Below are 23,750 nucleotides of genomic sequence, written 5' to 3' on the forward strand. Positions count from 1 at the left end.
GTTAGTGCTGTGTAGAGGTTTATGATTCTGGGTTTACTCTTCCCCGAGTAGTGGTCTCTCAGAATCTTCAGAGCTTCTCTGCCTTTGTCCGCGGCTTCATGTCTGATGAGCGACAAGCTCTTTTCGTCGATTAGCCGTATTAGCTCCGCATAGCAGTCGGCATTCTTGCTTTGATCATTAGCTAGCTGCTCTTCGGTCACAGGTTCATTAAGAATGGTTTCCTTAAGCTTCAAGCTGTGTAAATGTCAGAGGAAACGTGTTTCCCACAGTTCATATCTTTCCTCTGAACCGTCAAATACTAGCTGGGCTAGTTGTCTTGTCTGTCAGGCCAGTCTGTTAGCCATGTTGTTAGTTAGCTCTTTGCTTTTTGCGCCTTTTTCGTGCTTCGCTCCGTCAGCTCTTTTCTTTAGCAAACTTCTCTTCAGCTCTTTCTTTCGTTTCTCCAAATTTCACCTTTCTTAGTGTTTTATATATTTATTAAGTTTTCCGTTTTAAAACATAGAACAAACAAACTGAAAACCCAGTCCCCCACCCCCTGCTGCTGTCAGTGTCATATACACCAATATCAATTTTAGTAATGGAAATATAAGGAAATAAAATGGTGCAAGTTATAAGCAGAAACATGAATATATAAAATCTGTCACAGTATAGGTTAAATAGCATATACATTACAAAAAAATAAGTAAAGTGCAAATATATTAATACACACGTAAAGAAGAAGAAAAAGAAAAACGGCATCATTCTGTTACACTTGTAGATGGTAAACTATAAAAGTTGAGAAATGGTCTCCATACCTTATAAAATTTATGCTCTGATTGTCTTACAGTAAATCTTATTTTTTCAAGCTTAAGATGGTAAAGCACATCTTGAATCCAATGTGATAAAGTGGGTGGGGCAGCATCCTTCCACTTAGGCAGAATGAGGCGTCGAGCTAGTAAAGTTGTAAAAGTAATGATTCTCTGACCACCTGGAGGCAATGTCGGAGCCCCGCTGTTTATTCCAAACAGAAATACAAGTGGGTTTAAAGTCAGTTGGACTCCCAAGATGCAGCTAAGTGCCTCACATATATTTCCCCAAAAGCACTGTATTTTGGGGCAGTACCAAAAAGTATGAACTAGTGTGGCCTCTGCTGATTTGCATCTGTTACACAGTGGATCAATTTGTGGGTACATTTGGGCTAATCTGGCTTTACAGAGGTGAGCACGATGCACAACCTTAAACTGCAATAGACAGTGTTTTGCACAAATCGAGGATGAGTTGATGTTCCTCACTATATTTTCCCAGTCTGTTTCATTAATGGTTTCATCAAGATCCTGCTCCCAATATGTTTTAATGGTTAGCATCGAGGAAGACTCTATGGCTGAGATCATGCCAAGCAATTTAGATATGGATTTCTTCCGGGTGGGATTGAAGATCAAAATGTTATCCAGAGTATTTTGAGGAGGTTTAATAGGGAACCCTGTGATGGAGGTCATGATGAGATGACGCACCTGCAAGTATCTAAAAAAACATTATATTTGTCGACCAGTTGCTGAAAAGTGGCAAATTGATTATCAAAAAATAAATCGTTAAAGGTCGTCAAACCGTGTCGCCGCCACCTATGAAATGCAGCATCCAACAACAAAGGTTGGAAAAATGTATTGGATGCTATTGGAACTTGCAGGCTCATCCCTAAGTAACCAAAATGTTTCCTGAATTGATGGCAGATTTTAATCGAGTTATGTACTACAGGATTATCAATAGTCAGAGGTTTAGTCAGTGGGAGTGCTGCACCAACGACCGAGGGTAACAGACCAGGTCCAGCAGAAAGTTTTTCCATCTCCACCCACGGCGGTCCAACATCATTAGAGTAATGTGCCCAGTATGTCACACAACACAGATTAGCAGCCCAATAATAATAGCGTAAATTTGGAAGTGAAAAACCACCATGTTGTTTTGCTTTCTGCAGATGTTCCTTGCGCAGCCGTGATTTTTTGCCGTTCCATATGAACGCTGAGATAATAGAGTCAAGTTTTTTAAAGTAACTATTAGGGATATATACGGGGATGCTCTGAAATAGATATAGAAATCTGGGTAATACAGACATCTTAACCACGTTCACTCTCCCAACTAGCGAGAGGTAAAGGGGAGACCATTTAGCCAGGTCCTGTTGTATTGTCACCTGCAGTTTCCCAAAATTTTCTTTAAACAGATCACAAGTTTTTGTGTTACAGTTATTCCTAAATAGACAAAGCTAGTTCTTGTTATCTTAAATGGGAGAGTAATTTCCTTCATGGCTGAATCAGATATGTTAAGTGGCAATAGCTCACTTTTCTGCAGATTTATTTTGTAACCGGAGATAGTTCCAAGCTTACCAAGCAGTTCTAAAACGTGAGGGATAGTGTCTTTAGCCTTAGATATAAACAGCAGGAGGTCATCCGCATAAAGGGGCTAACTTATGTTCTGTACCCCATCTTGAAATGCCACAAATGTAATTATTTTTCCTTATTGTTATTGCTAAGGGCTCGATGGCTAACACAAAGAGTAGTGGGCTGAGGGGGCAGCCCTGTCGGGTACCACGGTGCAGACTAAACGGTTTGGAGTAGGTATTATTAGTGAGTACTGTAGCAGATGGACAAGTATACAAAAGCTTGACCCATGATAGAAAGGATGACCCGACCCCAAATTTGTTTAGAGTCTCAAAAAGATATTTCCATTCAATCCTATCAAAGGCTTTCTCAGCGTCCATGGAAAGAAGGCATTCAGATTCGGTTACACTAGGGGTGTATAAAATATTGAAAAGCCGTCTAATACTAAAAAATGACCGACGGTCCTTAACAAAACCAGATTGGTCACTAGAGACAAGACTAGGCAGGACAGTTTCGAGTCGGCAGGCAAGGACTTTAGCCAGGATTTTATAGTCAGTGTTCAAGAGTGAAATTGGCCTGTAAGAACCGCACTCTAGTAGGTTTTTATCCTTTTTAGGGAGTAAAGTAATACTGGCTTGGTTCAAACTATTAGGAAGAGTACCTTTGCAGAAAGAGTCTGCAAACATTGTGGTCATCAAAGGGGCCAGTTTTTCAGCAAAAGTAGAATAAAACTCACTTGGCAGACCGTCGGGGCCTGGTGATTTCTGTGGATGTAAAGCCCTAATTGCTTTCAAGACCTCCTGCTGTTGTATAGGTGCATTCAACCTCGACAATTCCTCTGATCTCAGGGTGGGTATTGGTAGGTCTCTAAAAAATTCAGAAAGAAGGTTAGAGTTGCACATATTATCAGAGCTATATAATTTGTAGTAATAAGATTGGAAAGCATCATTTATTTCCTGCTGGTCAGTCAAAACTGTGCCATCTGGTGCAGCAACCCCATGAATAACTTGCTTGGCCCTCGCACCTTTCAGTTGCCTCGCCAGTATTTCACCTGCCTTATCCCCATGTTCATACATGTTGCTCCGATTTTTCATTAACAAGTATTCAATAGAGTGTGATGTGAGCCTGTCATGCTCGGCACTGAGTGCCAAGCGCTTTTTATATAAATCTTGTGTGGGGTTTTGAGAGTGCCTTTGATCCACATCAGCTATTTGTTTTTCCAGATCTTTCTGCCTTGATACAGAATCACGTTTCTTTTTGGCCATAAAAGATATCACTTGACCTCTAAGATAGGCCTTAAGAGCCTCCCACACAGTTGCAATAGGGACATCAGATGTTAGATTAAATTCCAGGAACAAGGAGATCTGGTCTGAGATGAAATCTACAAATGTTTCGTCACTCAGTAAAAGAGAGTTAAATCTCCAGTGTCTCCTGGGAGAAAAGGAAGCGGGTATATTCAGTTTTAGCACAAGAGGGGCGTGGTCAGATATTACAATTGGTTGATAATGACATAGCTGAATATTTGGAGTCAATTTGTTATCTGTAAAGAGATAGTCAATTCTGCTGTAAGACTGATGCGCATTTGAGAAGAAGGAATATTGCCTGTCTTGTGGGTGTAAAAAACACCAGATATCCAAAACGCCATAGGTGGAGAGGAATGATTGAACATGGGCAACAGATTTAGGTACAGAGTATCCAGGTTTCACAGACGACCTATCCAGCCCAGGGTTCAGGCATAGGTTAAAGTCTCCTCCCATAATAAGGAAATGTGTGTTAAGGCACGGTATCTGACCAAAAACGCGTGAGAAAAAGGAAGGATCATCGCAATTGGGAGCATAAATATTGACCAAAATAATACCAAGATTATAAAGTGAGCCAGTAACTATGATGTATCTGCCAGCCGGATCAGCCAGGACAGAGGAGCATGTAAAAGAGATATTTTTTCTTATAAGTATTGCAGTCCCTCTAGCTTTCCCTTGAAAGGACAAATGAAAGAGCTGCCCCACCCAGCCACATTTCAACCGGTTGTGATCCGAGATTTTGAGGTGAGTTTCTTGTAGGAAGATTATATCCGCGCTCAAATTTTTTAAGTGTGTCAGAGCCTTCTTTCTTTTAATGGGGTGATTTAAGCCCTTTACATTCCAGGTGATAATATTAATGGAACCAGCCATTACAACTTGTGTTGCTAGGGAGGGATGAAATAATCACCAGACCATTTATACAACGTTCGAGCTAGAAACATTGACAGCAAACCCCAAACAGCCCCCTCCCCCCCAAAAAGACAACAACAACAAACAAAAAAAACAAAACAAAAACAGGTGAAACTAGCTGCAAATGTCTGCAGCACACCTACCTTATCTAAATGCAAACCTTCCATACTCAACCTACCTATCCTACAAATACTTAAATAGTAAGTTAAACTATTAAAAAAATAAATATAAAAAAATAAAGTTTAAGAAAACAAGGTAAACTTTAAAACAAACACACAGAAACAGCAAGTAAGGAATGGACGTAATATCTTAAAGAGTATTTATGAAATACCCATTGTAAACAATTATTGGCAGATTGTAGCGTGAAGCATGGAGCATCAAGCTTAGCTACACGCTAATGGTTTGGCATTAGAGCAGCTCCATACTTCACCTGAAGTAGACAGTTTAATCTCGTCCAAAGTCTTCCACAAACTTTTTAGCCTCATCCACAGAGTTGAACATGACACGGGTGCCATCCGTTTTGATGATGCGTAACCGTGCTGGGTAGAGCAGAGAGGGCCGCAAGCCTTTCTGATACATGTCCGACATCACAGTTTTATAAACTTTCCTCTGTTCCACCACCTCAGGGCTGTAGTCTTCATATACTCGGAAAGCCATTTCCTGGTATTTCACTTCTCTTCGTTTTCTGGCTTCCCGAATCAGCAGCTCCTTGTTTTGGTACCGGTGGAAACATATGATGACAGGCCGCGGTCTCTCCCCGGGGCCCGGTTTGGGAAGTAGGCTGCGATGGGCTCGGTCTAATTCCGGCGGAGTGGGGAAAACTTCTCGGCCAAAGGCGTCCTGAAGTAGCTGCGAGAAGAACTTGGATGGCTGGGGCCCTTCGATCCCCTCCGGCAGGCCTACCAAGCGTGCATTGAGACGTCTGTGTCTTCCTTCCACATCCACCAGCTTAGCTTTTAGCTTGTTGTTAGCAGACTTTAGCATGGTGCACGTAGCTTCAAGGCTAGCCACGCGTTGGTCAATTGCATCGGCATGCTCTTCAAGTGAGGTTAGGCGCTCACCGTGGCTGTCCGACTCTTTTTGGAGTCCATCCAGTTTGCTGTTAACTTCGTCAAAAAAAGTTATTTTCAGCTCGGCAACCAGCGTTGCCCGGTGCTCAGTTAGCAATGCTATTATGTCGCCTCTGCTAACAGTTGCCGGCGTTTCCAGCTCCGGGGTTTTGTCGGTCGATTTGGCATGTTTTGGTCGCATGATTAGGTCCGATTAGAGCGACAGAGGTTTAGGATTAAACACTCAATATGAGATTCACATAAAAAAGCCGTTTCTGTATGTTAAAAAGGTAAAGTAATGCGGGATAGGAAAACAACGTCACTACACCATGCTCACCCAACCGGAAGTTCAAATTTCACCTTTCTTAACGGCAGCTTGAATACTTAGCAAGTCCGTTAGACGTTTAAGGAATCCGCTTGATACTCAGCGTTCATTCATTCCTCCGTACGTACCGGTGAAAATATCCGCCTGGGCCCATAACCTGTAGAAGGATGGAGGGAACGGTGCCTGCTTTCGTGTCCTCTTTGCGTGGTGATGAAGAAACGTAGAGCCACTTTCTCTTTTGTGCATAACAGGCACATTTATTCACGTGGGAAAGACGTAGTACATGCTCCTCCAATCATGGAGTCTGCCATACACACCGAACATTGCACATGCGCAGCTCTGCTGCAGAATCACCCGACATCACTGTCAACAGGTTACCGTAAAGCACCTTGTATGAACACACACATAAACACAGGTTCTAACTTTACCATAACACATTGAGTAAGGGCGCACTTTAATCTTTACATCTTAATAGCTGCTTTTGAGAATGACTTATTTCATGATGATATTTTACAGCAGAATGACTGTCTGTCAAAAGTGAGAGGAATCGAAACGCACATTGGCTGATCCCTGGAAATCGACTCGTATTCCTAGATACCCGCTCTGTGGTGTACCAGTTAGAGACACATTCCTGCAACATCTGCACGGCTTTGCTGACATAAGAGGATCAAATAGAGACAAACAATTTGTCTGCTGCAGAAGATGCAAACATCTAAAACTCTGTTTTTGTAGTTTGAGGGTTCTTGTGGACCACAGAGTAGCTTTCTTTAAGCGCCTGTCGTCCAAGTCTTGAAGTTTCCGTTGAAATAATCCAGACTCTCGTTCTCTGTGCAGGATTGCTGGATATCACTGTGGCTCCTGGGAGTCGAGCTAGCGCTAGGCCAGACAGAGACCTGAAAGCAGGGCCAGCCTGCTCGGGACTCCTAAACCTTATGATATTTTTTTATTTTAATGAGACGATATTTATAAATCAGGTTCTCTGGTTTTAATTTTCCTTCTCGGGTTAAAGCGGGACAGCAAGCTTTCAAACTTAGTCAAAGAGAGATGGAAAAATTGCTGAAGCAGCCGTTATCAAGGGAGCTGAAGCTGGGATGATCTCATGAACTCAAGCATGGAACCATGCGTTCACGAAGCTCCAGTACATGGAAGATTAGCGTTACTCCGACAGCCTCCCAGCCTAACTCAGTCCACTACTATATTTTCATGACTAAAATAATAAACGCAGAACCCATCCTAAAACCGATATTTATGTCTATGCTAATTTATGTCTGAGTAAAGGAGTAGCCAAATTACAAAAGTGTCTCCACCTTGTCTGGTTTGATTGACAGAAAGACTCATTCTGCTGCAAAAGCTCATAATCAAATAAATAAGTCATTCTGAAAAACAGCAATGTGAAATTAAAGCCGCAAGCGACGTTGTATGGCCCGCAGACGCAACCTGCCTTCCAAGCCCAACTCTACGCACCACCGCCGCCCTTCCCGCCCTTACCACCCACCTTTGATCAAGGCTAGTCAAAGCAGCATATGCTAATTATGCTAACTATGCTAATTTGGCTAAAAGTGCTAGCATCGTGATCAGCATCATCAACTGACTCAGAAAAACACATTGCTGAAGATGCTAATTATGCTAACTATGCCAGTTATGCTAATGTGGCTAAAAGTGCTAGCATAGCGATCAGCATCATCAACTGACTCAAAAAAAAACATTGCTCCATTGGTGAGATCTATATGTACTAAGTTGATAAAAAAAACACTTTTTTCAAAATGGCCGCTTTTCTGTTGATTTTATCTCCATAGCAACCATTTTATGTTTTGGTCGCCTCGAGAGGACGAACAGATGGATGTGAGTTTCAGACGGATCAGAAAAAGTAAGCTTTTTGTTGTCCTTAGCAACAGGGGTTTTATGCTAAGCACGCCCATATTCCTTATATGTCAATGTCCAGTGTTTTTCAATGCATTCAGTTTCAGGCAGGAATGCATGCATTCAAATTTCACAGTATTCCATTGAAAAACATAAGAGTTATAACAGTGCGCCACTTTGCTAGCTCGCCACGCACACTGTGTTCAAAATTTACAACTTCTAATTCCAACATTTTTTCCACAGTAGCTTGCCATTGAGGCCCAAAAAGTTCCGAGACGATCAATGAAAATTCCAACGACAAGTTTACGTTTGAATCTGGTGCTAAAGGTTTTTTTTTATAGAAAATTCAAGATGGCGGCATTTTTCCGAGGTCAAAATCTCAAAATGGCAGATTTTGGCACAAAATGGCCGCCAAACCATAGGTCTTGTCGCTATTGCGTAATGATTTCAAAAGTTTGTTTGGATATACCCAACAAAGTTATCTGGGTTTCGTTAGCCGATTCTTAAAAAAAATCAGATTTTTTTTTTTTAGCAGAGTAAGCACTTTTTTTGCGATCGTTTTTTGTTTACCACGGCCATATTCCTTTATCGATTTTGTTGTATGTAACTTTGTTTTGTTCAGTGTGGGCCAGGGAATCGCATATTTTAGTTTCAGGACATTCCGATAAAATATGTGCGAAACAGCTAAAATCCCAACAGTTGCGAATTCGCCACGCGCACGCCTTTCAAAATCTACATACCGTAAATTCCGGGCTACAAAGCGCACCCAATTACTAGCCGCACCCACCCATTTTCACGTGTATAACTACTTTCATACATACACAAGCCGCGTCGGCGTACAAGCCGCATATATTAGGCAATATTGTCATCCTGACAAATCACGTCCTGACTCCCAGAGTAAGTGTGGTTCATTAGCACACAGTGGGTGGAATTAGCTTTGCCTCAGGCTCATGTATTTGAGTTTATCTACATCTGCCAAACAGCATGGAACTCTATTCTGTTCACAAGTTCCTCAGTTATGGTTTTTTTATTCATTTTTTTAATTTTTTTTTAACTTATTTACAATCTAGGTATCATACATAAAATTACAAACAGTAACCATATAATCAACATTACATCCCTCAGTTATGATGAGAAAATTTACATCCGCGATCCCCCATTTCCCATGAGTCTTAGGGGCTAAAGGCGGGGCCAATGCCCGGCTCGCCATACTGTTGTACATTTTTAAGAATGAGCAGCAGTGCATGGAGGGGTGAACGGGTAAAGCTCTCCTTCCGCTTGTGTCGCGGCAGCGTTATGGTACTAACAGGGCTGGTTAAAAAACACACTAGTAAAATAAATCATCGACTACTGAAAAGCGCGCGCCTCAGCGCGATACGCGCGCCTCCTCGCGGCGCGTGGGTCAGAAGTTTCCTTCCACAACAAACACTGTTGTTCCGCAGACGCCCTGGCTGCAGCCTGCAGAATGGCTCGACCCTCCGCGCTCCCGCCCCGCGCGCTCCTTGTCTCCCCTTCCTATCTACTCCGACAGCTCTGGCCAGGGCGGCTTCAAGGACGAGCACTTCGTCCCCATTGCGCCGGTGAACGGAGCAAATCGTGTCTGTGCAGAGCAATCGGACTTAATACTGTACGTTTTGTGTATGAGGGGCGGATGCGTTGTTACGTGTGGGAGCCTTCAGACTGCCATCGGCCCCGCAGCTCACACGACACGCAGTCTCCAGCTCACACGGAGGCTGTGAGCGTTTCAATGCAAAAACCTCGCTCAGTCCTTAGAAACCGTTAACACGACCACGTCAATTTGTGTTTCCAGTCGTGTCCCGACAAAATAAAGGCTGATGTTATTCTCACATATTTACGTGCAGCCAGCCGAGTCACTATGACTCAGAGGTAAATTCACTCCATGAGCTGTTCTCTCCGTCACGCAGCTGACCGGCTTTTCCAAACCCGATGGTGATGGTGGATTTTTTCACGCTGTTTTTAAGGATTGCTTTTAACTTGAAAGCTTCATCATATTGTAGTGGCGATCACGTGCACGTTGGGTCTAATGGCACCAAAGGATTCTGGGATGCGGCCGGGCATACGTGTTTGTTTTGTTGAACCATGACTGAAGTGTCTTAGACCTGAAGTCAAGTCCATGCTGTTTGGCTGCTTAGAGGTGTGTAGAAAAACAAATGACTTGTGCTTGGTGTTAGATAGAGAATACAAACCATTCACTGTGTCTGAAAACGCATACATGGCGGCCTCAACAAAAACTATAAATTAGCCACGTCACTGAATAAGCCGCACGGCTGTAAGCGCAGGAAAAAAGTAGCGGCTTATAGTCCGGAAATTACGGTACTTCTAATTCCAACATTTTGTCCACAGTAGCTTGCCATTAATGCCCGAGAAGTTTCAAAAAGATCTAAAAAATCCCTAGGACGAGTTTTCGTTTGTATCCCTTACTCAAGGTGCTTTTTTTTGAAAATTCAAGATGGCCACCATTTAAAAGACCTCTGTTAAAAGACCAGGAATTTATTGAATTTCTTTAAAAAAGAGTGGGCAACCCTCTTAGAATTCAACAATACTCCAGACATCTCACCATGTCTTCTTTGGGAAACAGCAAAAGCAGTCTTGAGAGGGAAAATCATCTCTTATTCAACGCATAAACGCAAAGAGAGAGCAGATTTATTAGAACTAGAAAAAAAATCAAAACCCCGGAGACTGCTTATGCTGCTTCTGCACAGGAACACATATTGGGTGATCTGAAAACATTAAAGCTGCAGTTAAATGACATCATCAATAAACAAACACAATTTCAAATACAAAGGCTACGACTTGAAAGATTTGAAAACTCAAACAAATCTGGCAAATTTCTAGCTATTCGGCTTAAAATTAATAAAGAAAAATCAACAATCACTTCTATTATGGACCAAACAGGAAATGTCTCTCACGACCCGGTCAAAATTAATTACGCATTTTAAAACTTTTATAAAAACTTGGACACATCACAGATCAATCCGTCAGAACAAAGTATTGACTCATTTCTTATTAATGTAAACTTACCCAGGTTAAATGAGGATCAAATTAGAAACTTAGGCCGCATTTACACTGCATGGCTCAAGTGACCCAATTCCTATTTTTTCCTCTCATGCCGCACAGATTGGATTTGACCGGTGAGCATGTAAGCAGGAAAAAAGCGCATGGATTCCGATTTTCTTAGATCGGATACAGGCCTCACTCATATGTGGAAATAAATCAGAAACGAATCGGATACGTGCATTTGCGTGTGCCATGTAAGCAGACAAATCGGATATTCCCCTAGTAAATGCGAGTCGTACCTCAGTGACGTCAACTCAGGACACCACCAACTGAGATCACATGACTTATTAAGGTGCTTTTGTGCGCTGATTTTGCTGTCAGCGTGTTACCTGTCAGCCTCAGGCTTCAGACTGTTGTCGGAAACCGCTGTTTTTTCCGGTCCGGTCCCAGTCGGGACGCAAACGGTAACTAATCAAGCTGGACACCATTGCTCTGGATCCAGCTAGAAGCTTTATTTCTTTGCTTGTATTGCGGAGTGGGGGCGTGTATGATGGGGACCGCGCGTGCTGTGTGTGTGTGTGTGTGAGGAGAGGAGAGGAGAGGGGGTGTTAGCGCGGAGCGGCGGAGTGTCGGAGAACCGTAAATTAAAAATAAGGTGTCTCCCCCAAAAGTTTTGGAGTCTTTCTTAACCCACTCTGGAGGCTGAGGGTTCAGAACGGGAAGGTGAACCCCGAAGGAGAATCCACCTTCGGCCCTGGAGAAAATCTCCCGTGCGTTTCTGACCACGGTCGGAAATAGAGAAGTCATCGCGCAGGAAAGGTTGAACATTTGGATCAAACTGTTAGTACAGCACGTCTGCAAACACTTCCTCATTCAAAACTCAGAGAGAGCCAAGCAGCCCTCCTTTTTCCCCTTCCCTCAGGAGCGCCCAAGGCAACGCCTCCTTCGTCGCTGCGTTGCCTCCGTGACAACCGCAGTCACAAAAGTCCGAAAGAGGTCCGCGGAAGGCGGAAATGCTGCTATGTAGTCCTCAGAACATCTACGTTTGATAGTTTCAGCATTGTATTGTGTAAATGCAAAATTCGGATACGGGTCATTTTTAAAAGATGATGTTAGCGGGTCGTCAAAAAAATCGGATATAGTCAGAAAATCGGATACGGGCATCAAGACCTGCAGTGTAAATGCAGCCTTAGACTCACCGCACTCGTTGTCTGAACTCCATGAAGCTCTGTTACTTATGCCTAATGGTAAAGCACCAGGGCCTGACGGGTTTCCTGCTGAGTTTTATAAAGAATTTTGGGAACTGCTGTCACCAACGTTTTATAAAACGGTCACATTTATCAATGAAAGCCAATCAATGCCACCTAACATGAACTCCGCCAACATAATTCTCCTCCTAAAACCAGAGAAAGACCCCACTAGTCCTTCAAGCTATCGTCCCATTTCTTTAATCATTGCAGATGTGAAAATTATTTGCAAAGCACTCGTACAGAGAATAGAAAAAAATCACTCCTCACATAATTCACTATGATCAAACAGGTTTAATCAAAGGCAGACACTCGGATGACAATGTCTGCAGACTCGTTAACACAATAGACTTTGCTACCATTAAAAACCAGGAAATGACCATACTCTCATTGGATGCTGAAAAAGCATTTGACAGAGTAAATTGGAAGTTTCTCATCGCTGCCCTCCATAAGTTTGGGTTTGGAGAATCATTCATCAATTGGATCAAAATAGTATATCACAACCCCAATGCATCAGTCAGAACTATTAAACAGACTTCCAACTGTTTTTTTCTTGGAAGAGGAACCAGACAGGGTTGCCCACTCTCCCCCTCTCTTTTTGCTATATTTATTGAGCCTCTAGCTGCAGCAATAAGACAGCATGAGGGCATTAAAGGAATTAAAACCAAACACAGCCATCATAAAATTAGTCTCTATGCAGATGACATATTACTGTTTTTAAATAATTCACGCTCTGTAAATGTAACAGCAACAATTATTAATTAATTCTCCTCCATATCAGACTACTCAATTAATTTGAATAAATCTGTTTTATTACCACTGAACAGTAATGCGAAGCAAAGATTATCAATACCAGTTAAATCAGGCAATATCAAATATCTAGGAATTAATATTTCCCCCAAATTATCAGAACTGGTGCAGCTTAACCACACCCCATTACTGAAAAGCATACTGGACGATCTAACCCGCTGGGTCAACCTGCCTCTGTCTCTTATGGGCAAGGTAGCCACAGTTAAAAGGAAATCTTACCAAAAGTTAATTATCTCTTCTCAATGATCCCCACACAACCGCCATTAAAATAGTTCAAAACATTAGACTCATTGTGAAGAATAGTTAGAAACTGCCTTTAACTTTTATTATACTAATGGTTTAAACTTAATTCACTAAGCATGTATTGTCATCTCAAAATTATATTACATGTGAAGAAAGCACAGCCAAGCTATTTTCCTCACAGTTTATTCTCATACTCCCTTTTTTCTGTGCATGTGTGATCTGCTGAGCAGGCCTCAGAGTTATCTTCACTTTAGCCTTAAAGCGCCTCTCCAGCAGCGACCTGTGGCCGTGATTTTCACATGGGGTGATCTTCTGAATATGCAAATGCAGGGTTTATATACCAGGACCATCTCTGAGCTCGTTTGTTCGGACTTTGAATGCACCATGTTCATCTGTCTGTCCCCTTCGTGTTTGTACGAAGTAAAACCTCCACAAAATATAAGTAACTGTCTCTGAGTCATTATTCATTCATTTCTGTGTGCAAGAAACTGAAGGGAACGAACCAGCCTAATTTAATTATCTTACAGTCCTGTTTAGAATCTCCAGTTTCTTCACACTCATCCATATCAAGCTTTTTATGGAACAATAAACCTGCAAGAATTAGTCTAAAAACTTTCAAATCTGCAAAAGGCTGCGGAGGCTTAAAATTACCTAACTTCCACAAGTACTTTCTTGCAAATAGATTACATTACATCCTAAAATGGTTAAAAAAATAATCCAGAAACCAACTCATGGTAAGACTTGGAACAGGCGTTATGTGAAAAGATCAACCTGTCAGATCTACCGTTTATTAGCCAAACAGTTAAAAAACAGGAATGTTTCCAAAGTATTAATATAAATGCAACTTTAACAGCCTGGTGGGAATTTCTTAAAATATCACACTCCTCGATTCAACCTTGCAAAATGACACCCATCTGGAACAACCCAGACATCTTTATAAACAAAAAAATGATTCACTTCCCAGCTTGGCAAGCAGGGGGCATAACACTACTAGAGCACTTAATTATTGACAGAAGATTCATAACACCCCAGGAATTACAAGACAAACATGGAATAAATAACTTTTTAGAATATCAGCAACTTAAATCTATTATTACAAAAAAGTTTTAATACAAAGACAACGATTTAAAGCTACCGGAAGTAGTTACTTCTCTGATTAATTATTCAATGAATAAAACTCTCTCCAAAATATACAAACTCTTATGCAATTAAGATAGTAATATTTCCCTTCCGACAACAAAATGGGATGCAGATCTGAGCATCAGCACAGATGAAAACGTCTGGTCAGAAATGTGTCTGAAGACTTTTAAACTGACAAAAAGTCCAAACTTGCAGCTAATTCAATTCAAAACTCTTAACAGGATTTACTACACTGGACAGAGGATGTTCAAGATGGGTCTCAGTAACTCAGACATTTGACAGCATTGTGAATGTAATCTAGCTGACAGTTACATGCACGCACTGTGGTTCTGCAGACCTGTCCAGGCTCTCTGGCAGCAGGTATGTGCCGATCTATCAGTCTGGCTTAAATTTTCAGTCACAGCTTCACCATCACTTTGTGTGCTTGGAGACATGAGTGCCATCGATGTAGAAGGAGGATTAGTATCTATCATTTTCATAAGTCTTTGTATTGCTAAAAAAACAATTTTAATAAATTGGAAAAACAAGAAAAATATTACTGTAAGTCAATACAGAAATCTGCTGTTTGATCATATCAGCTTGGAAAAAATGTCAGCCCAAAGTTCAAGTAACTTTGAAAGAATTCAGTCTCTCTGGTCTCCCATAGCTAACTCCATGACTTAGGGGGTGGGGGGCCTGGTCGTTGCTGTTCCTTGTCTGTCTGTCGTGGTTGGGGGTGGGGGTCGGGGCCCGCCGGTGCCGAGGGGGGGGGGGGGGGGTCTCCGTTGATCGGGGGGTCTGGTCTGGTGCCTGGGTGGGGCGGGCTAGGGTGCTGCGTAGTCTTCCGGGCTCGGGTGTGGGGGTTGTGTGGTTGGGGAGCTTGAGCGGTGGAATGGCTTGGCTTGGGGGTTGGCCCTTTTGCCTGTCTTGGGGGGGGGGGGGGGGGGGGGGGTGTTGGCGGGGGCTCTGCTCAGGGGGGGGAGGTCCAGCGGCTCTGGATGGGCTGCCCATCTGCACCTGGGGCTGGGATCACTCTTTCCAGGGCTCTGGGACAGGGTGGAGCAACCCTCTTGGGGCTCCTGGTCGCTCTGGGTGACATCCGCCGGGGATATGGGGGTCTGGGGTGGGGTGGGGGGCTTGTTGGCCCGTCCTGTGGAGGGGGGTCCACTTTCGGTTCGGGACCTTGAGATGTGAAGGGTCGGGTCTCCGCTGAGGCAATCGGCGGTCGCTCCGGCTGGTTGGCTTTCTCTGTCCCGTCTGTAATGTTAGAAGTGACCAGCAGAGGGCACTGGTAAGTTGAGCATGAAGGGACTGATTTGGAAACAGCATGAAGAAGTAGTTGATGAATGACTGGTACTGGAATGTATGTAGAGAGCAACGGAGGACTAAAAGTTTAACAGTTTGAACCTGCAGAGTGTCTTGCATTCTATTTTATGTCTGTAAGACAAGAACAGACATTACATGGTGTCAGAAGTGCTCCTGCATCGGGACAGAATTTCAACCCGCCAAGTGAGTTTAAATTCGACAGCCCGGCAGAATGGCCGGAGTGGAGACAGCGTTTCTGCCACTACCGGCTGGTGACCAAGCTGAATAAAGATGACGGCGAGATTCAAGTGAGTTCGCTGATCTTCGCAATGGGCAGTGAAGCTGAAAAGATATACGCTTTGTTCGAATTTGCTGAGGCGGCTCATAAGAAGAACATTAAAATCGTATTACATAAGTTTGACCGATATTTCATTCCAAGAAGCAATATTATCCACAAGCGAGCGTGTTTCTACCAACGGAATCAAAAACAGGGAGAAACGGCCGAAATGTACATCAAAACATTGTATGAACTCGCCGAACACTGTGAGTTTGGTGACAAAAGAGACGAGCATATTCGGGATCGTCTGGTCGTCGGGATATCAGACAAAGAACTTTCCCGCCAGTTCCAGATTAAAGCGAATCTGACGTTGACCTACGTAATCGAGCGTGTACGTCAGGCGGAAGAGATAACACGACAGGTGAATCTTCAAGCTAACCGACCAGAATCTCAGCTGGCTAAAGTTACAGCTCTCAGAAAGTCAGAGGGACAGCTTAGAAGAAAAATGCAGCGGCATGAACCTAACAGTAGCTGCGGTTACATGGGCAAAATATCTTGATCGGATCAATGGTCTGGTTAAAATTCACCCATGCACATGGGATCAGGAAACCGTCTACCGATTAGAACAAACGTTCCCATGGCTCACACTTTCCGTCGGAATGAATCATTTCGGCATGCGCAGTAGTGTTAAAAGATCCTGAATGAGGAAATAGGTCCCGTTCTAAACAAACTGCTGCCACAGACATTTATTTTATGCAGCAGCTCCGTAATACGAGCCGATCTTCCAAACGTGCTTTTATTAATGTCATGAATAGTATGAAGCGCCTGTTCGCTCATCGTTTTATTTAATCCGTGTGATCAGTGCTTTTTTTTGTAGCTGGAAGAAGGGTTAGGATAGGCTATAAACACAGGCTAACAACATTGGCCTTGTGGAAAAAAAATCCAGGACCATGCGAGAAACGCTGCAATCTGCATCTTGGCTGCACGTAAATGTCCGGGAATAACATCAGTCTTTATTTTTTCGGGACACAACTGGAAACACAAATCCACGTGATTGTTTGAACAGTTTCTAAGGACTGAGCAACATTTATTTCTGCTCTGAAAAGTATACACATCGCCCCAAAGCCACTGTGTGAGCTGGCGGCTCTCCCGGGTCCTGCAGCCGCTAACCCAGAGCGGCGTGATGGTTCGCAGTCTGAATTCTCCCACACATAACAAAACAAAACAAAAATGCACACTTAACAAAGCATCCTCCCTCCGCGCCTCAGACACAGAGTTATTAATCCAGCTGCTCTGCTCACTCAGGTGCTAGTGGACTGAGTCAGCGTCGGGGGGGCACGCAGTGCTCCTCCTCTGCATCTCCCTCGTGAGGGGTGAAAGAGAGGGGAGAGCCAGCAGGGCAAGAGCGGAGCGGCGCTTTTCACGGGGCGTCCGCAGAGCAGCTGGTCGGTCCCGTATGCGCTCCATATAGAAGGTTCGTATTTGTGCAGATCTCCGGAAACTGAATAAAGCTGTAAAGAGGGAGAAGAACATCATGCCCACGGTGGAAGAGATTCTGCCAAAACTCACAGGATCACAAGTGTTCACGTAACTGGATGCAGCAAGCGGATTTTACCAGATTCCCCTGCATGAAGAGAGTAAGATTTTGACAACCTTCATTACTTCATTTGGGAGATACCCCTTCCGCCGTCTTTCATTCGGCATAACAAGTGCTCTAAAAAATTTTCAAAGAAAAATGACAGAGACTCTTGCCAACCTGGAAGGTGTAGAGATCTTTATGGATGATCCATGCAGAGACGGAGCAGCAACACGACCAACGACTGGCCAAGGTTCTGAAAGTCATAGAAGCAGCAGGCCTCAAGCTGAACAGAGCAAAGTGCAAGTTCAAGCAAAGAGAAGTTCGTTTTCTTGGTCACATAATCGATGAGGCTGGCGTCAGAGCAGACCCACAAAAAGTGAATGGTATAGAGAACTTTCCACAGCCGCAAAATGTAACTGAACTCAAAAGGTTCTTGGGGATGGTTAATTATTTAGCCAAGTTTGTACCAGAACTGTCAACCGTGGCTCACCCATTGTGTGAGCTACTGAAAGGACAAATGGAGTGGACATGGGGACCTGCACAGTGTGAGGCGTTCTGAAAGGTGAAGACAGCGCTGACTACCTCTCCAATACTCACCTTCTACGATGGCAGCAAACCCACCCTGGTGTCAGCAGATGCAAGCAGCTATGGGCTAGGGGCCGTCCTCCTTCAGCAACACAGGGACCACTGGAAACCGCTAGCTTACTGTTCCAGACGCCTCAGCGATGCCGAACACTTTGTAAAGCACTTGTATGGCCTGGATTTTTTAGGTTGGTTAGGGGTTAAAAGTTTAACAGTTTGAACCTGCACAGTGTCCTGCATTCTATTCTACATCTGTAAGACAAGAACAGACATTACACCATCGAGGCCTGACCAGAGCTCTCCCAGAGGCGATGCCTGGGGGAGGGGGCCTGGACTGGCTGGGGGGGGGGGGGGGGGGGGGTCTGCGCTTCGGGGGATGGGACCCCTAATCTGAGGGGACCTGGGCCCTATGCTGGGGGGGCTGGGGGAGGGCTGTTTGACCACCTGGGGACAGTCTACCAGCTGTCCCCGATTTACCCCCTTCCTCATATAATCTTATAGTAGGGTGAGGGGGTGGGGTGTTTAGCCTGCAATGCACCTTGGGGGGAGGAGCTACTTGGCAGTGGTCCCCCCCCCCCCCATGGTTGCCGTATGGAATGGATCCCCCCTCTCTCGGTTTTATTTGCACTTTAGACATGTACGGCCCTTGGTAGGGGGGGTTGCTTGGACATCACTGCCAGCAAGCAGCAGATGTCCTCTTAGCACCCTACCCGCCAATTTTAACTGCACCTTAGACATTTAGGTCCCCTTGGTGGGGAGGGTGATGGGACATCACTGTGAGTAATCAGGAGATGCGACTGCCACTGCGGCAGGGGTCTTGGTGTGGGGATGGCTGAGCACTCTCTCTCCTTTTCACATTCCATCATCCATTTTAGAAGAACATAAAGACTCACTTAAGCACAGGTGTTAGCTTGCCTCTACATAAATAGTTTGAGGGATTGAATGAAATATTTCAGACTGGATGATTTGAAGGCATAAGTATGCATGTGTGAACATTATTTGTATTGTGTACATGATGACATGTGAACATTTTTTGAGCCAACAGGTGTGTTTATAACATTTGAGTGTGTGTGGACAGGCCCCGCCATCAAAATCTAAATCTAAAGCTCAGTGTAATCAGTATAACCATCCAAAAAGTTGCTGCTTTACGCTGCTTTATGCCCCCCCCCCCCCCCAATCACCCTCCTATCCCCCCTCTCTAATATCCCTCTCTCTTCTTTCCCCCTTTCCTTTTCCGTCCGGAAACACAACAGGCCCTCAGCTCTCATCTGTTTGCCCAGCTGTTGGACAGGACAAGTTAAAAAAAAAAGCTTTTAACTCTTCACAATCACAAGATATTAAGCAGTGCAACCAGTTAGGAACTGACAGAACCAGTGAGGCCCTGGTGAACCCCTATACTGTTCAGAGTCTGGCTACATGTGTCTTAATGGAATAGTTGCAGCCGAAAAGCCAAACCTTCAATGTCGGAACGAGGCCAAGAAACTTAAGTTTGAACAAAAACATAGGAGCAGTGGTGAAGACAAATGACACTGGAGTCAAATACAGGGCTCGACATAGCCATTTGTCCGCTGGCTCGGTCCAGCTCGCTCGAGAGGACTTTATTTTTCACTTGTCCGCTCGGGCCACCAAAATATCTAACGGTTAATATATTTTTCAAATTTTTCAGAAAAAGTATATTTTGCGAAAACGTGTAGATTTACCTCGTCTTCATAATTTACCTTTTCTGCTAGTCCTGTGTTCAGACTTCAAGGGTTTCTATGGGAAAGCTTTTATCACTCTTCTCCTTCTCTCCCGCCTGCGCGAGCAGCTGTCACTGCCGAGCACCACGCGCTCACCCTACTTTTTTTATCCTAATTTTTTTACTTTTTTACTTTTTAACATTATTGAATGTAACAATTCAATACAAAACAATATTAAACGGCAACAACGAAGGAACAAGCCAGTGGGTTATTATTGCATTTTACGCAGATGTATTGAAACTGACACACAGATCAGCGCGACCCCTGGTGGTTTTTCACCGCGATGATCAAAAATCCGACACCATCACCCAAGAGAGACTGAAGCATGTCGGAGATGTGGAAGACATGGCAGGAATAGATAGGAATATGTTAGATGGAGTAATGGGTGGAATTGGTAGTATGGACAGCAAGATATTTAATGAATGCATTGAAGATGAAACTGTATGCACTAAGCTTTAAGCTGAATGTCAAAGAATCAAAGGCAACTCCAAATACCTGAATCTCAGACTTAAATGCAGTAAAATGTCAAAGTACTTAATTTTGTTTTTCTTTACAACACTGTAAGCAGTCAGTATTTCTAGTTAGCTGAATGATCTCAGTAATTTAATTTAATCTAATTTTTCAATTATTTAATTTAATTAAGTAACTAAAAAGTAAATGTAAATTTGCAACAGTAACAAAAAGCAAAACTTCAAGGCAGTCAGAGCAACAGATGTGTTATGAACAAATGTGAAATAGCAGTGATTAGAAGCAGCATGAAAACTTCTTAACTAGAGTTACCTATTACACTGCAGTGCTCTCTTCAAAACATCTGAAACAGACTAGAGCAGATTTAAGTTTGATATGGTCTATTTTCAGTAATTGAAAAGTGTATAAACAAGTGCTAGATGTCACCAGAATGTACCAAATTGCACCACATTAAAATTTGGGGGGGGGGGGGGGGGCATGCCCCCGAACCCCCAAAGTTGCAAGCACCTGCGGAGCGGCGGGTCTCGCTGTGCGCGGTGTTGGGCCAGTAACTTTCAAAAACTACTGGCCCTCTGGGCCAGTGCAAATTTCTGGGCTATGTCAACCCCTGAAATAGTTAAAATATTTGCCTGTACCAGAGGGCAACTCTTGCATTAAAGAGCGGCTCAATGATGGAAATCGGCAGGCAATAGTGAAGCCTGGTGGAGGTTCCCTGAAAGCTTGAGACTACAGTTCTGCAAATGGAGTTGGAGAAATGGTCAGAATGGTTTTCTCAATCCTAAGAAATATATACACAAATTCGGCGAAACCCGGAAGTAAAGTAGCGGCGCCATTACTGCGGTGCTCTGCTGCTAAGGAAGTAGCAGAAGTAGCTTGTTATTGGTCCCGCAGCGGCTGTTGCAGACGTTCGCTGCAAGCTTACAAGCGAGCTTAGATGCGAAAAGTTTGTCCATTTTTTTTTCTTTTCAACGATGCTGGGAAGGACATGTTGTGTTTTCGGCTGCTTTAACAGCAGTGCAAAAATACAGGCCTGGAATAAGACTGTTTGTGAAATTCACAAACCTTTGCTGCACCTAGACTGCTCGTGTTTACGGCCTTATGGATTACACAGATTTCCTGGTCGAGCGGAGGACCAAGATGTGCATCAAAAGTGGATGAAATACATAAACCGAGATAGCTTCACAGCAAACAAGAATACTGTGGTACGTTTGGCTTTGATTGTTCTATCTGTTAATGCCACATGTTGCACGCAGAGGGTGTAAACACATGACATAACAGCGCTAGCTAAGATGCTAACATTATTATCCACAGGCGAAAACACAGCTGAAGCTTTCATGTCGTACTGTTTTCAAGTGAAAATATGATTTTACAAGACTGAAGCTCTGTTTTTACTGCTTTGTATGATCTGTAATTAAGTTACTGTAGTTTCTTTCTGTGCATTGGCTTAACTGTTTGTCATCGTTGGATTTCTTTGGGTAAAAAAACATCTGCTAGATGGATGGGTAAATGTACTCAACCAATTGGTTTTTGGATTATTCTGTGATTGGTGTTATTAAATAATTAAACTGGTATCTCAAATAGACAAATCTTTATTCTTTAAAAAAATAAAAAATCCAAATAGTACTTCAATTACAACAGGAGACTAAACAGGATGGGGATAAACAACAATTTTGGCCCCTTACACCACAAAAAAGAACAATATTATATGTAAACCCCCTCCAGGGATTAATAAATAGGATGGTAAAATGGAATTGTGCATGTGCAAAGTATTTCAGAAGTATTTACAACAACCAATGTATGTATATTTATGTTTCACTCTAAGGTGTGTGGGATACATTTTCCTGACGAACGACCCACAAGAGAAAATCCATATTCTGTGTTGTTCATGGGCTATGATTGTCGTGTAAGTAGGTCTCTTAGCAGAGCCATATTATTGCATCACATTGTTATTTAAATATGCTTCATTGTCATGTTTTGCTTCATTGTCATGTTTTACTAATGCACAGCTCTTTTTTTTTCTTTAGGTAACTCCAGCTAGACCTCCACCCAAAAAGAGATGTCTTCAGCCACTACACCTGAACTCAGCTATTGAACCAATGGAAACAGATGTGGAAATTTGGAAAATTTGCCATTTTACATAATTTTGAAATGTTGTGTTGCAAAGTGTACATTTCTGTTCTGCACACAATATGTGCTATTTTGGTGGACATATTTCTGAGTTTACAGTCTGTGCTTGAGCAGTCAAAACATGATGCAAAATGGTTCCAGGAACCATAGATAATCCAATCATATCAAGTGCAGAAAAATGTGCAATTACATTGTCATCTGTATCAAATGCAGTAGAAATGACACTCATACACTTTCTAGGAGAACTGTGTTGGGTTTGCATATTTTCCACTCGCTCTGGCACTACATTGTCACAAGTAAACCAGTTCCAGGCACATGCTGTGTCTGTGCAGGCCAAGCCTATGAACCCTCTTGCTGAAGCATCTTTAATTTTGTTCAGGAGCCTTGCTGTATGCCTGCAACACTTTCCTCGGCTGGCCATGCAGTCACACACTACTTCCAGAACTTTGCCATCTTCTCTCTGTGTGGTTACTGACACATTATGATACGAGTTCACTGCCTGTGAAAACCTCACAACGCCTTTTAATGTGATGATGTCATCTGCAATGGAGTGTAGTACTGTATTTGGCCAATCCACCCGGAGCTCATGTAATTCTGCCCTTCAATCAGTGCCCTGTAGGTTTGCGTTCTGAAGCTCATCACATGCCAGGCAATTAATAAGATAATCCTGGATACCTGTAAAAACATTTATTTTACTACAACTAGTCGTTTTTTTGTTGTTTGCAAGCTATTGAACATATTAGCAACAAAGCTAGTAATGATAGCGTTCGGTTTTATGGCTGTCATCAATTAATACATGCCTTAATACATTAACTTGTCATTAAATTACCTGCATCGGTCAATTTTGGCCACTGCCTGACATCATCTACCCAATCTTCCCTTTCCTTAGCCGTTGTTTATCTACCTGTCACCTGTCATATTCGCGTTAGAAATGCTTTCATTGAAAATCCAATAGAGGGCAGCGGTAAGTCACAGTCCACAGCCACGCAGTAATGGCGATAGCCAATATGGCGGCGCCCGTAGATTTCGCGGTGGATTTGTGTATACATATATTATCCATCATGCAATACCATCAGGGAGGCGTATGATTTGCTCGAAGCTCACTTCCAAGCAATACAATGACCTCAAACACATCCAGAGTCATTAAGGCCTAGTACTGGAAGTGATGCCATGGCCCCAACAGAGCCCTGATCTCAACATCATCAAGTGTCTATGAAACACATGAGGAGACAAAAGGATATGGAAACGCCTGCATCCACAGGAGGTCTGAGGTTGGTTCTCCAAGAAATTTGTTAACAGGCTCCATATTTTAGTTTTTCTTTTATTAAGTATGACTGAACCAGAAAGAAATGTAGCGGATTCTTTCTGTAATATTAAGACCTGCTTTGATTGATTTAGTACATACAAGTTAAAAGAGAAAGCGGCATGTACAATAACCATTGAA

General features: G+C 43.1%; 1 long non-coding RNA gene across 2 annotated transcripts in view; it reads left to right on the forward strand.

Moving 5' to 3' along the window:
• Nucleotides 1-23,726, forward strand: part of LOC144984576 (uncharacterized) — a 33,603-nt gene extending 9,877 nt beyond the window's left edge. The window contains exons 2-4 of one of the 2 annotated variants that reach the window (XR_013648373.1): nt 21,291-21,381; nt 22,002-22,082; nt 22,204-23,726. This is a non-coding gene — a long non-coding RNA (uncharacterized LOC144984576). The remainder of the gene's footprint in view (nt 1-21,290; nt 21,382-22,001; nt 22,083-22,203) is intronic. The other variant, XR_013648374.1, reaches the window with a different exon arrangement.
• The last annotated feature ends 24 nt before the right edge of the window (nt 23,727-23,750 follow it).

This window comes from Oryzias latipes, chromosome 16, assembly GCF_053564925.1.
Source record: "Oryzias latipes strain Hd-rR chromosome 16, Olatipes_Hd-rR_3.1".
In the NCBI taxonomy this organism is placed as follows: domain Eukaryota; kingdom Metazoa; phylum Chordata; class Actinopteri; order Beloniformes; family Adrianichthyidae; genus Oryzias; species Oryzias latipes.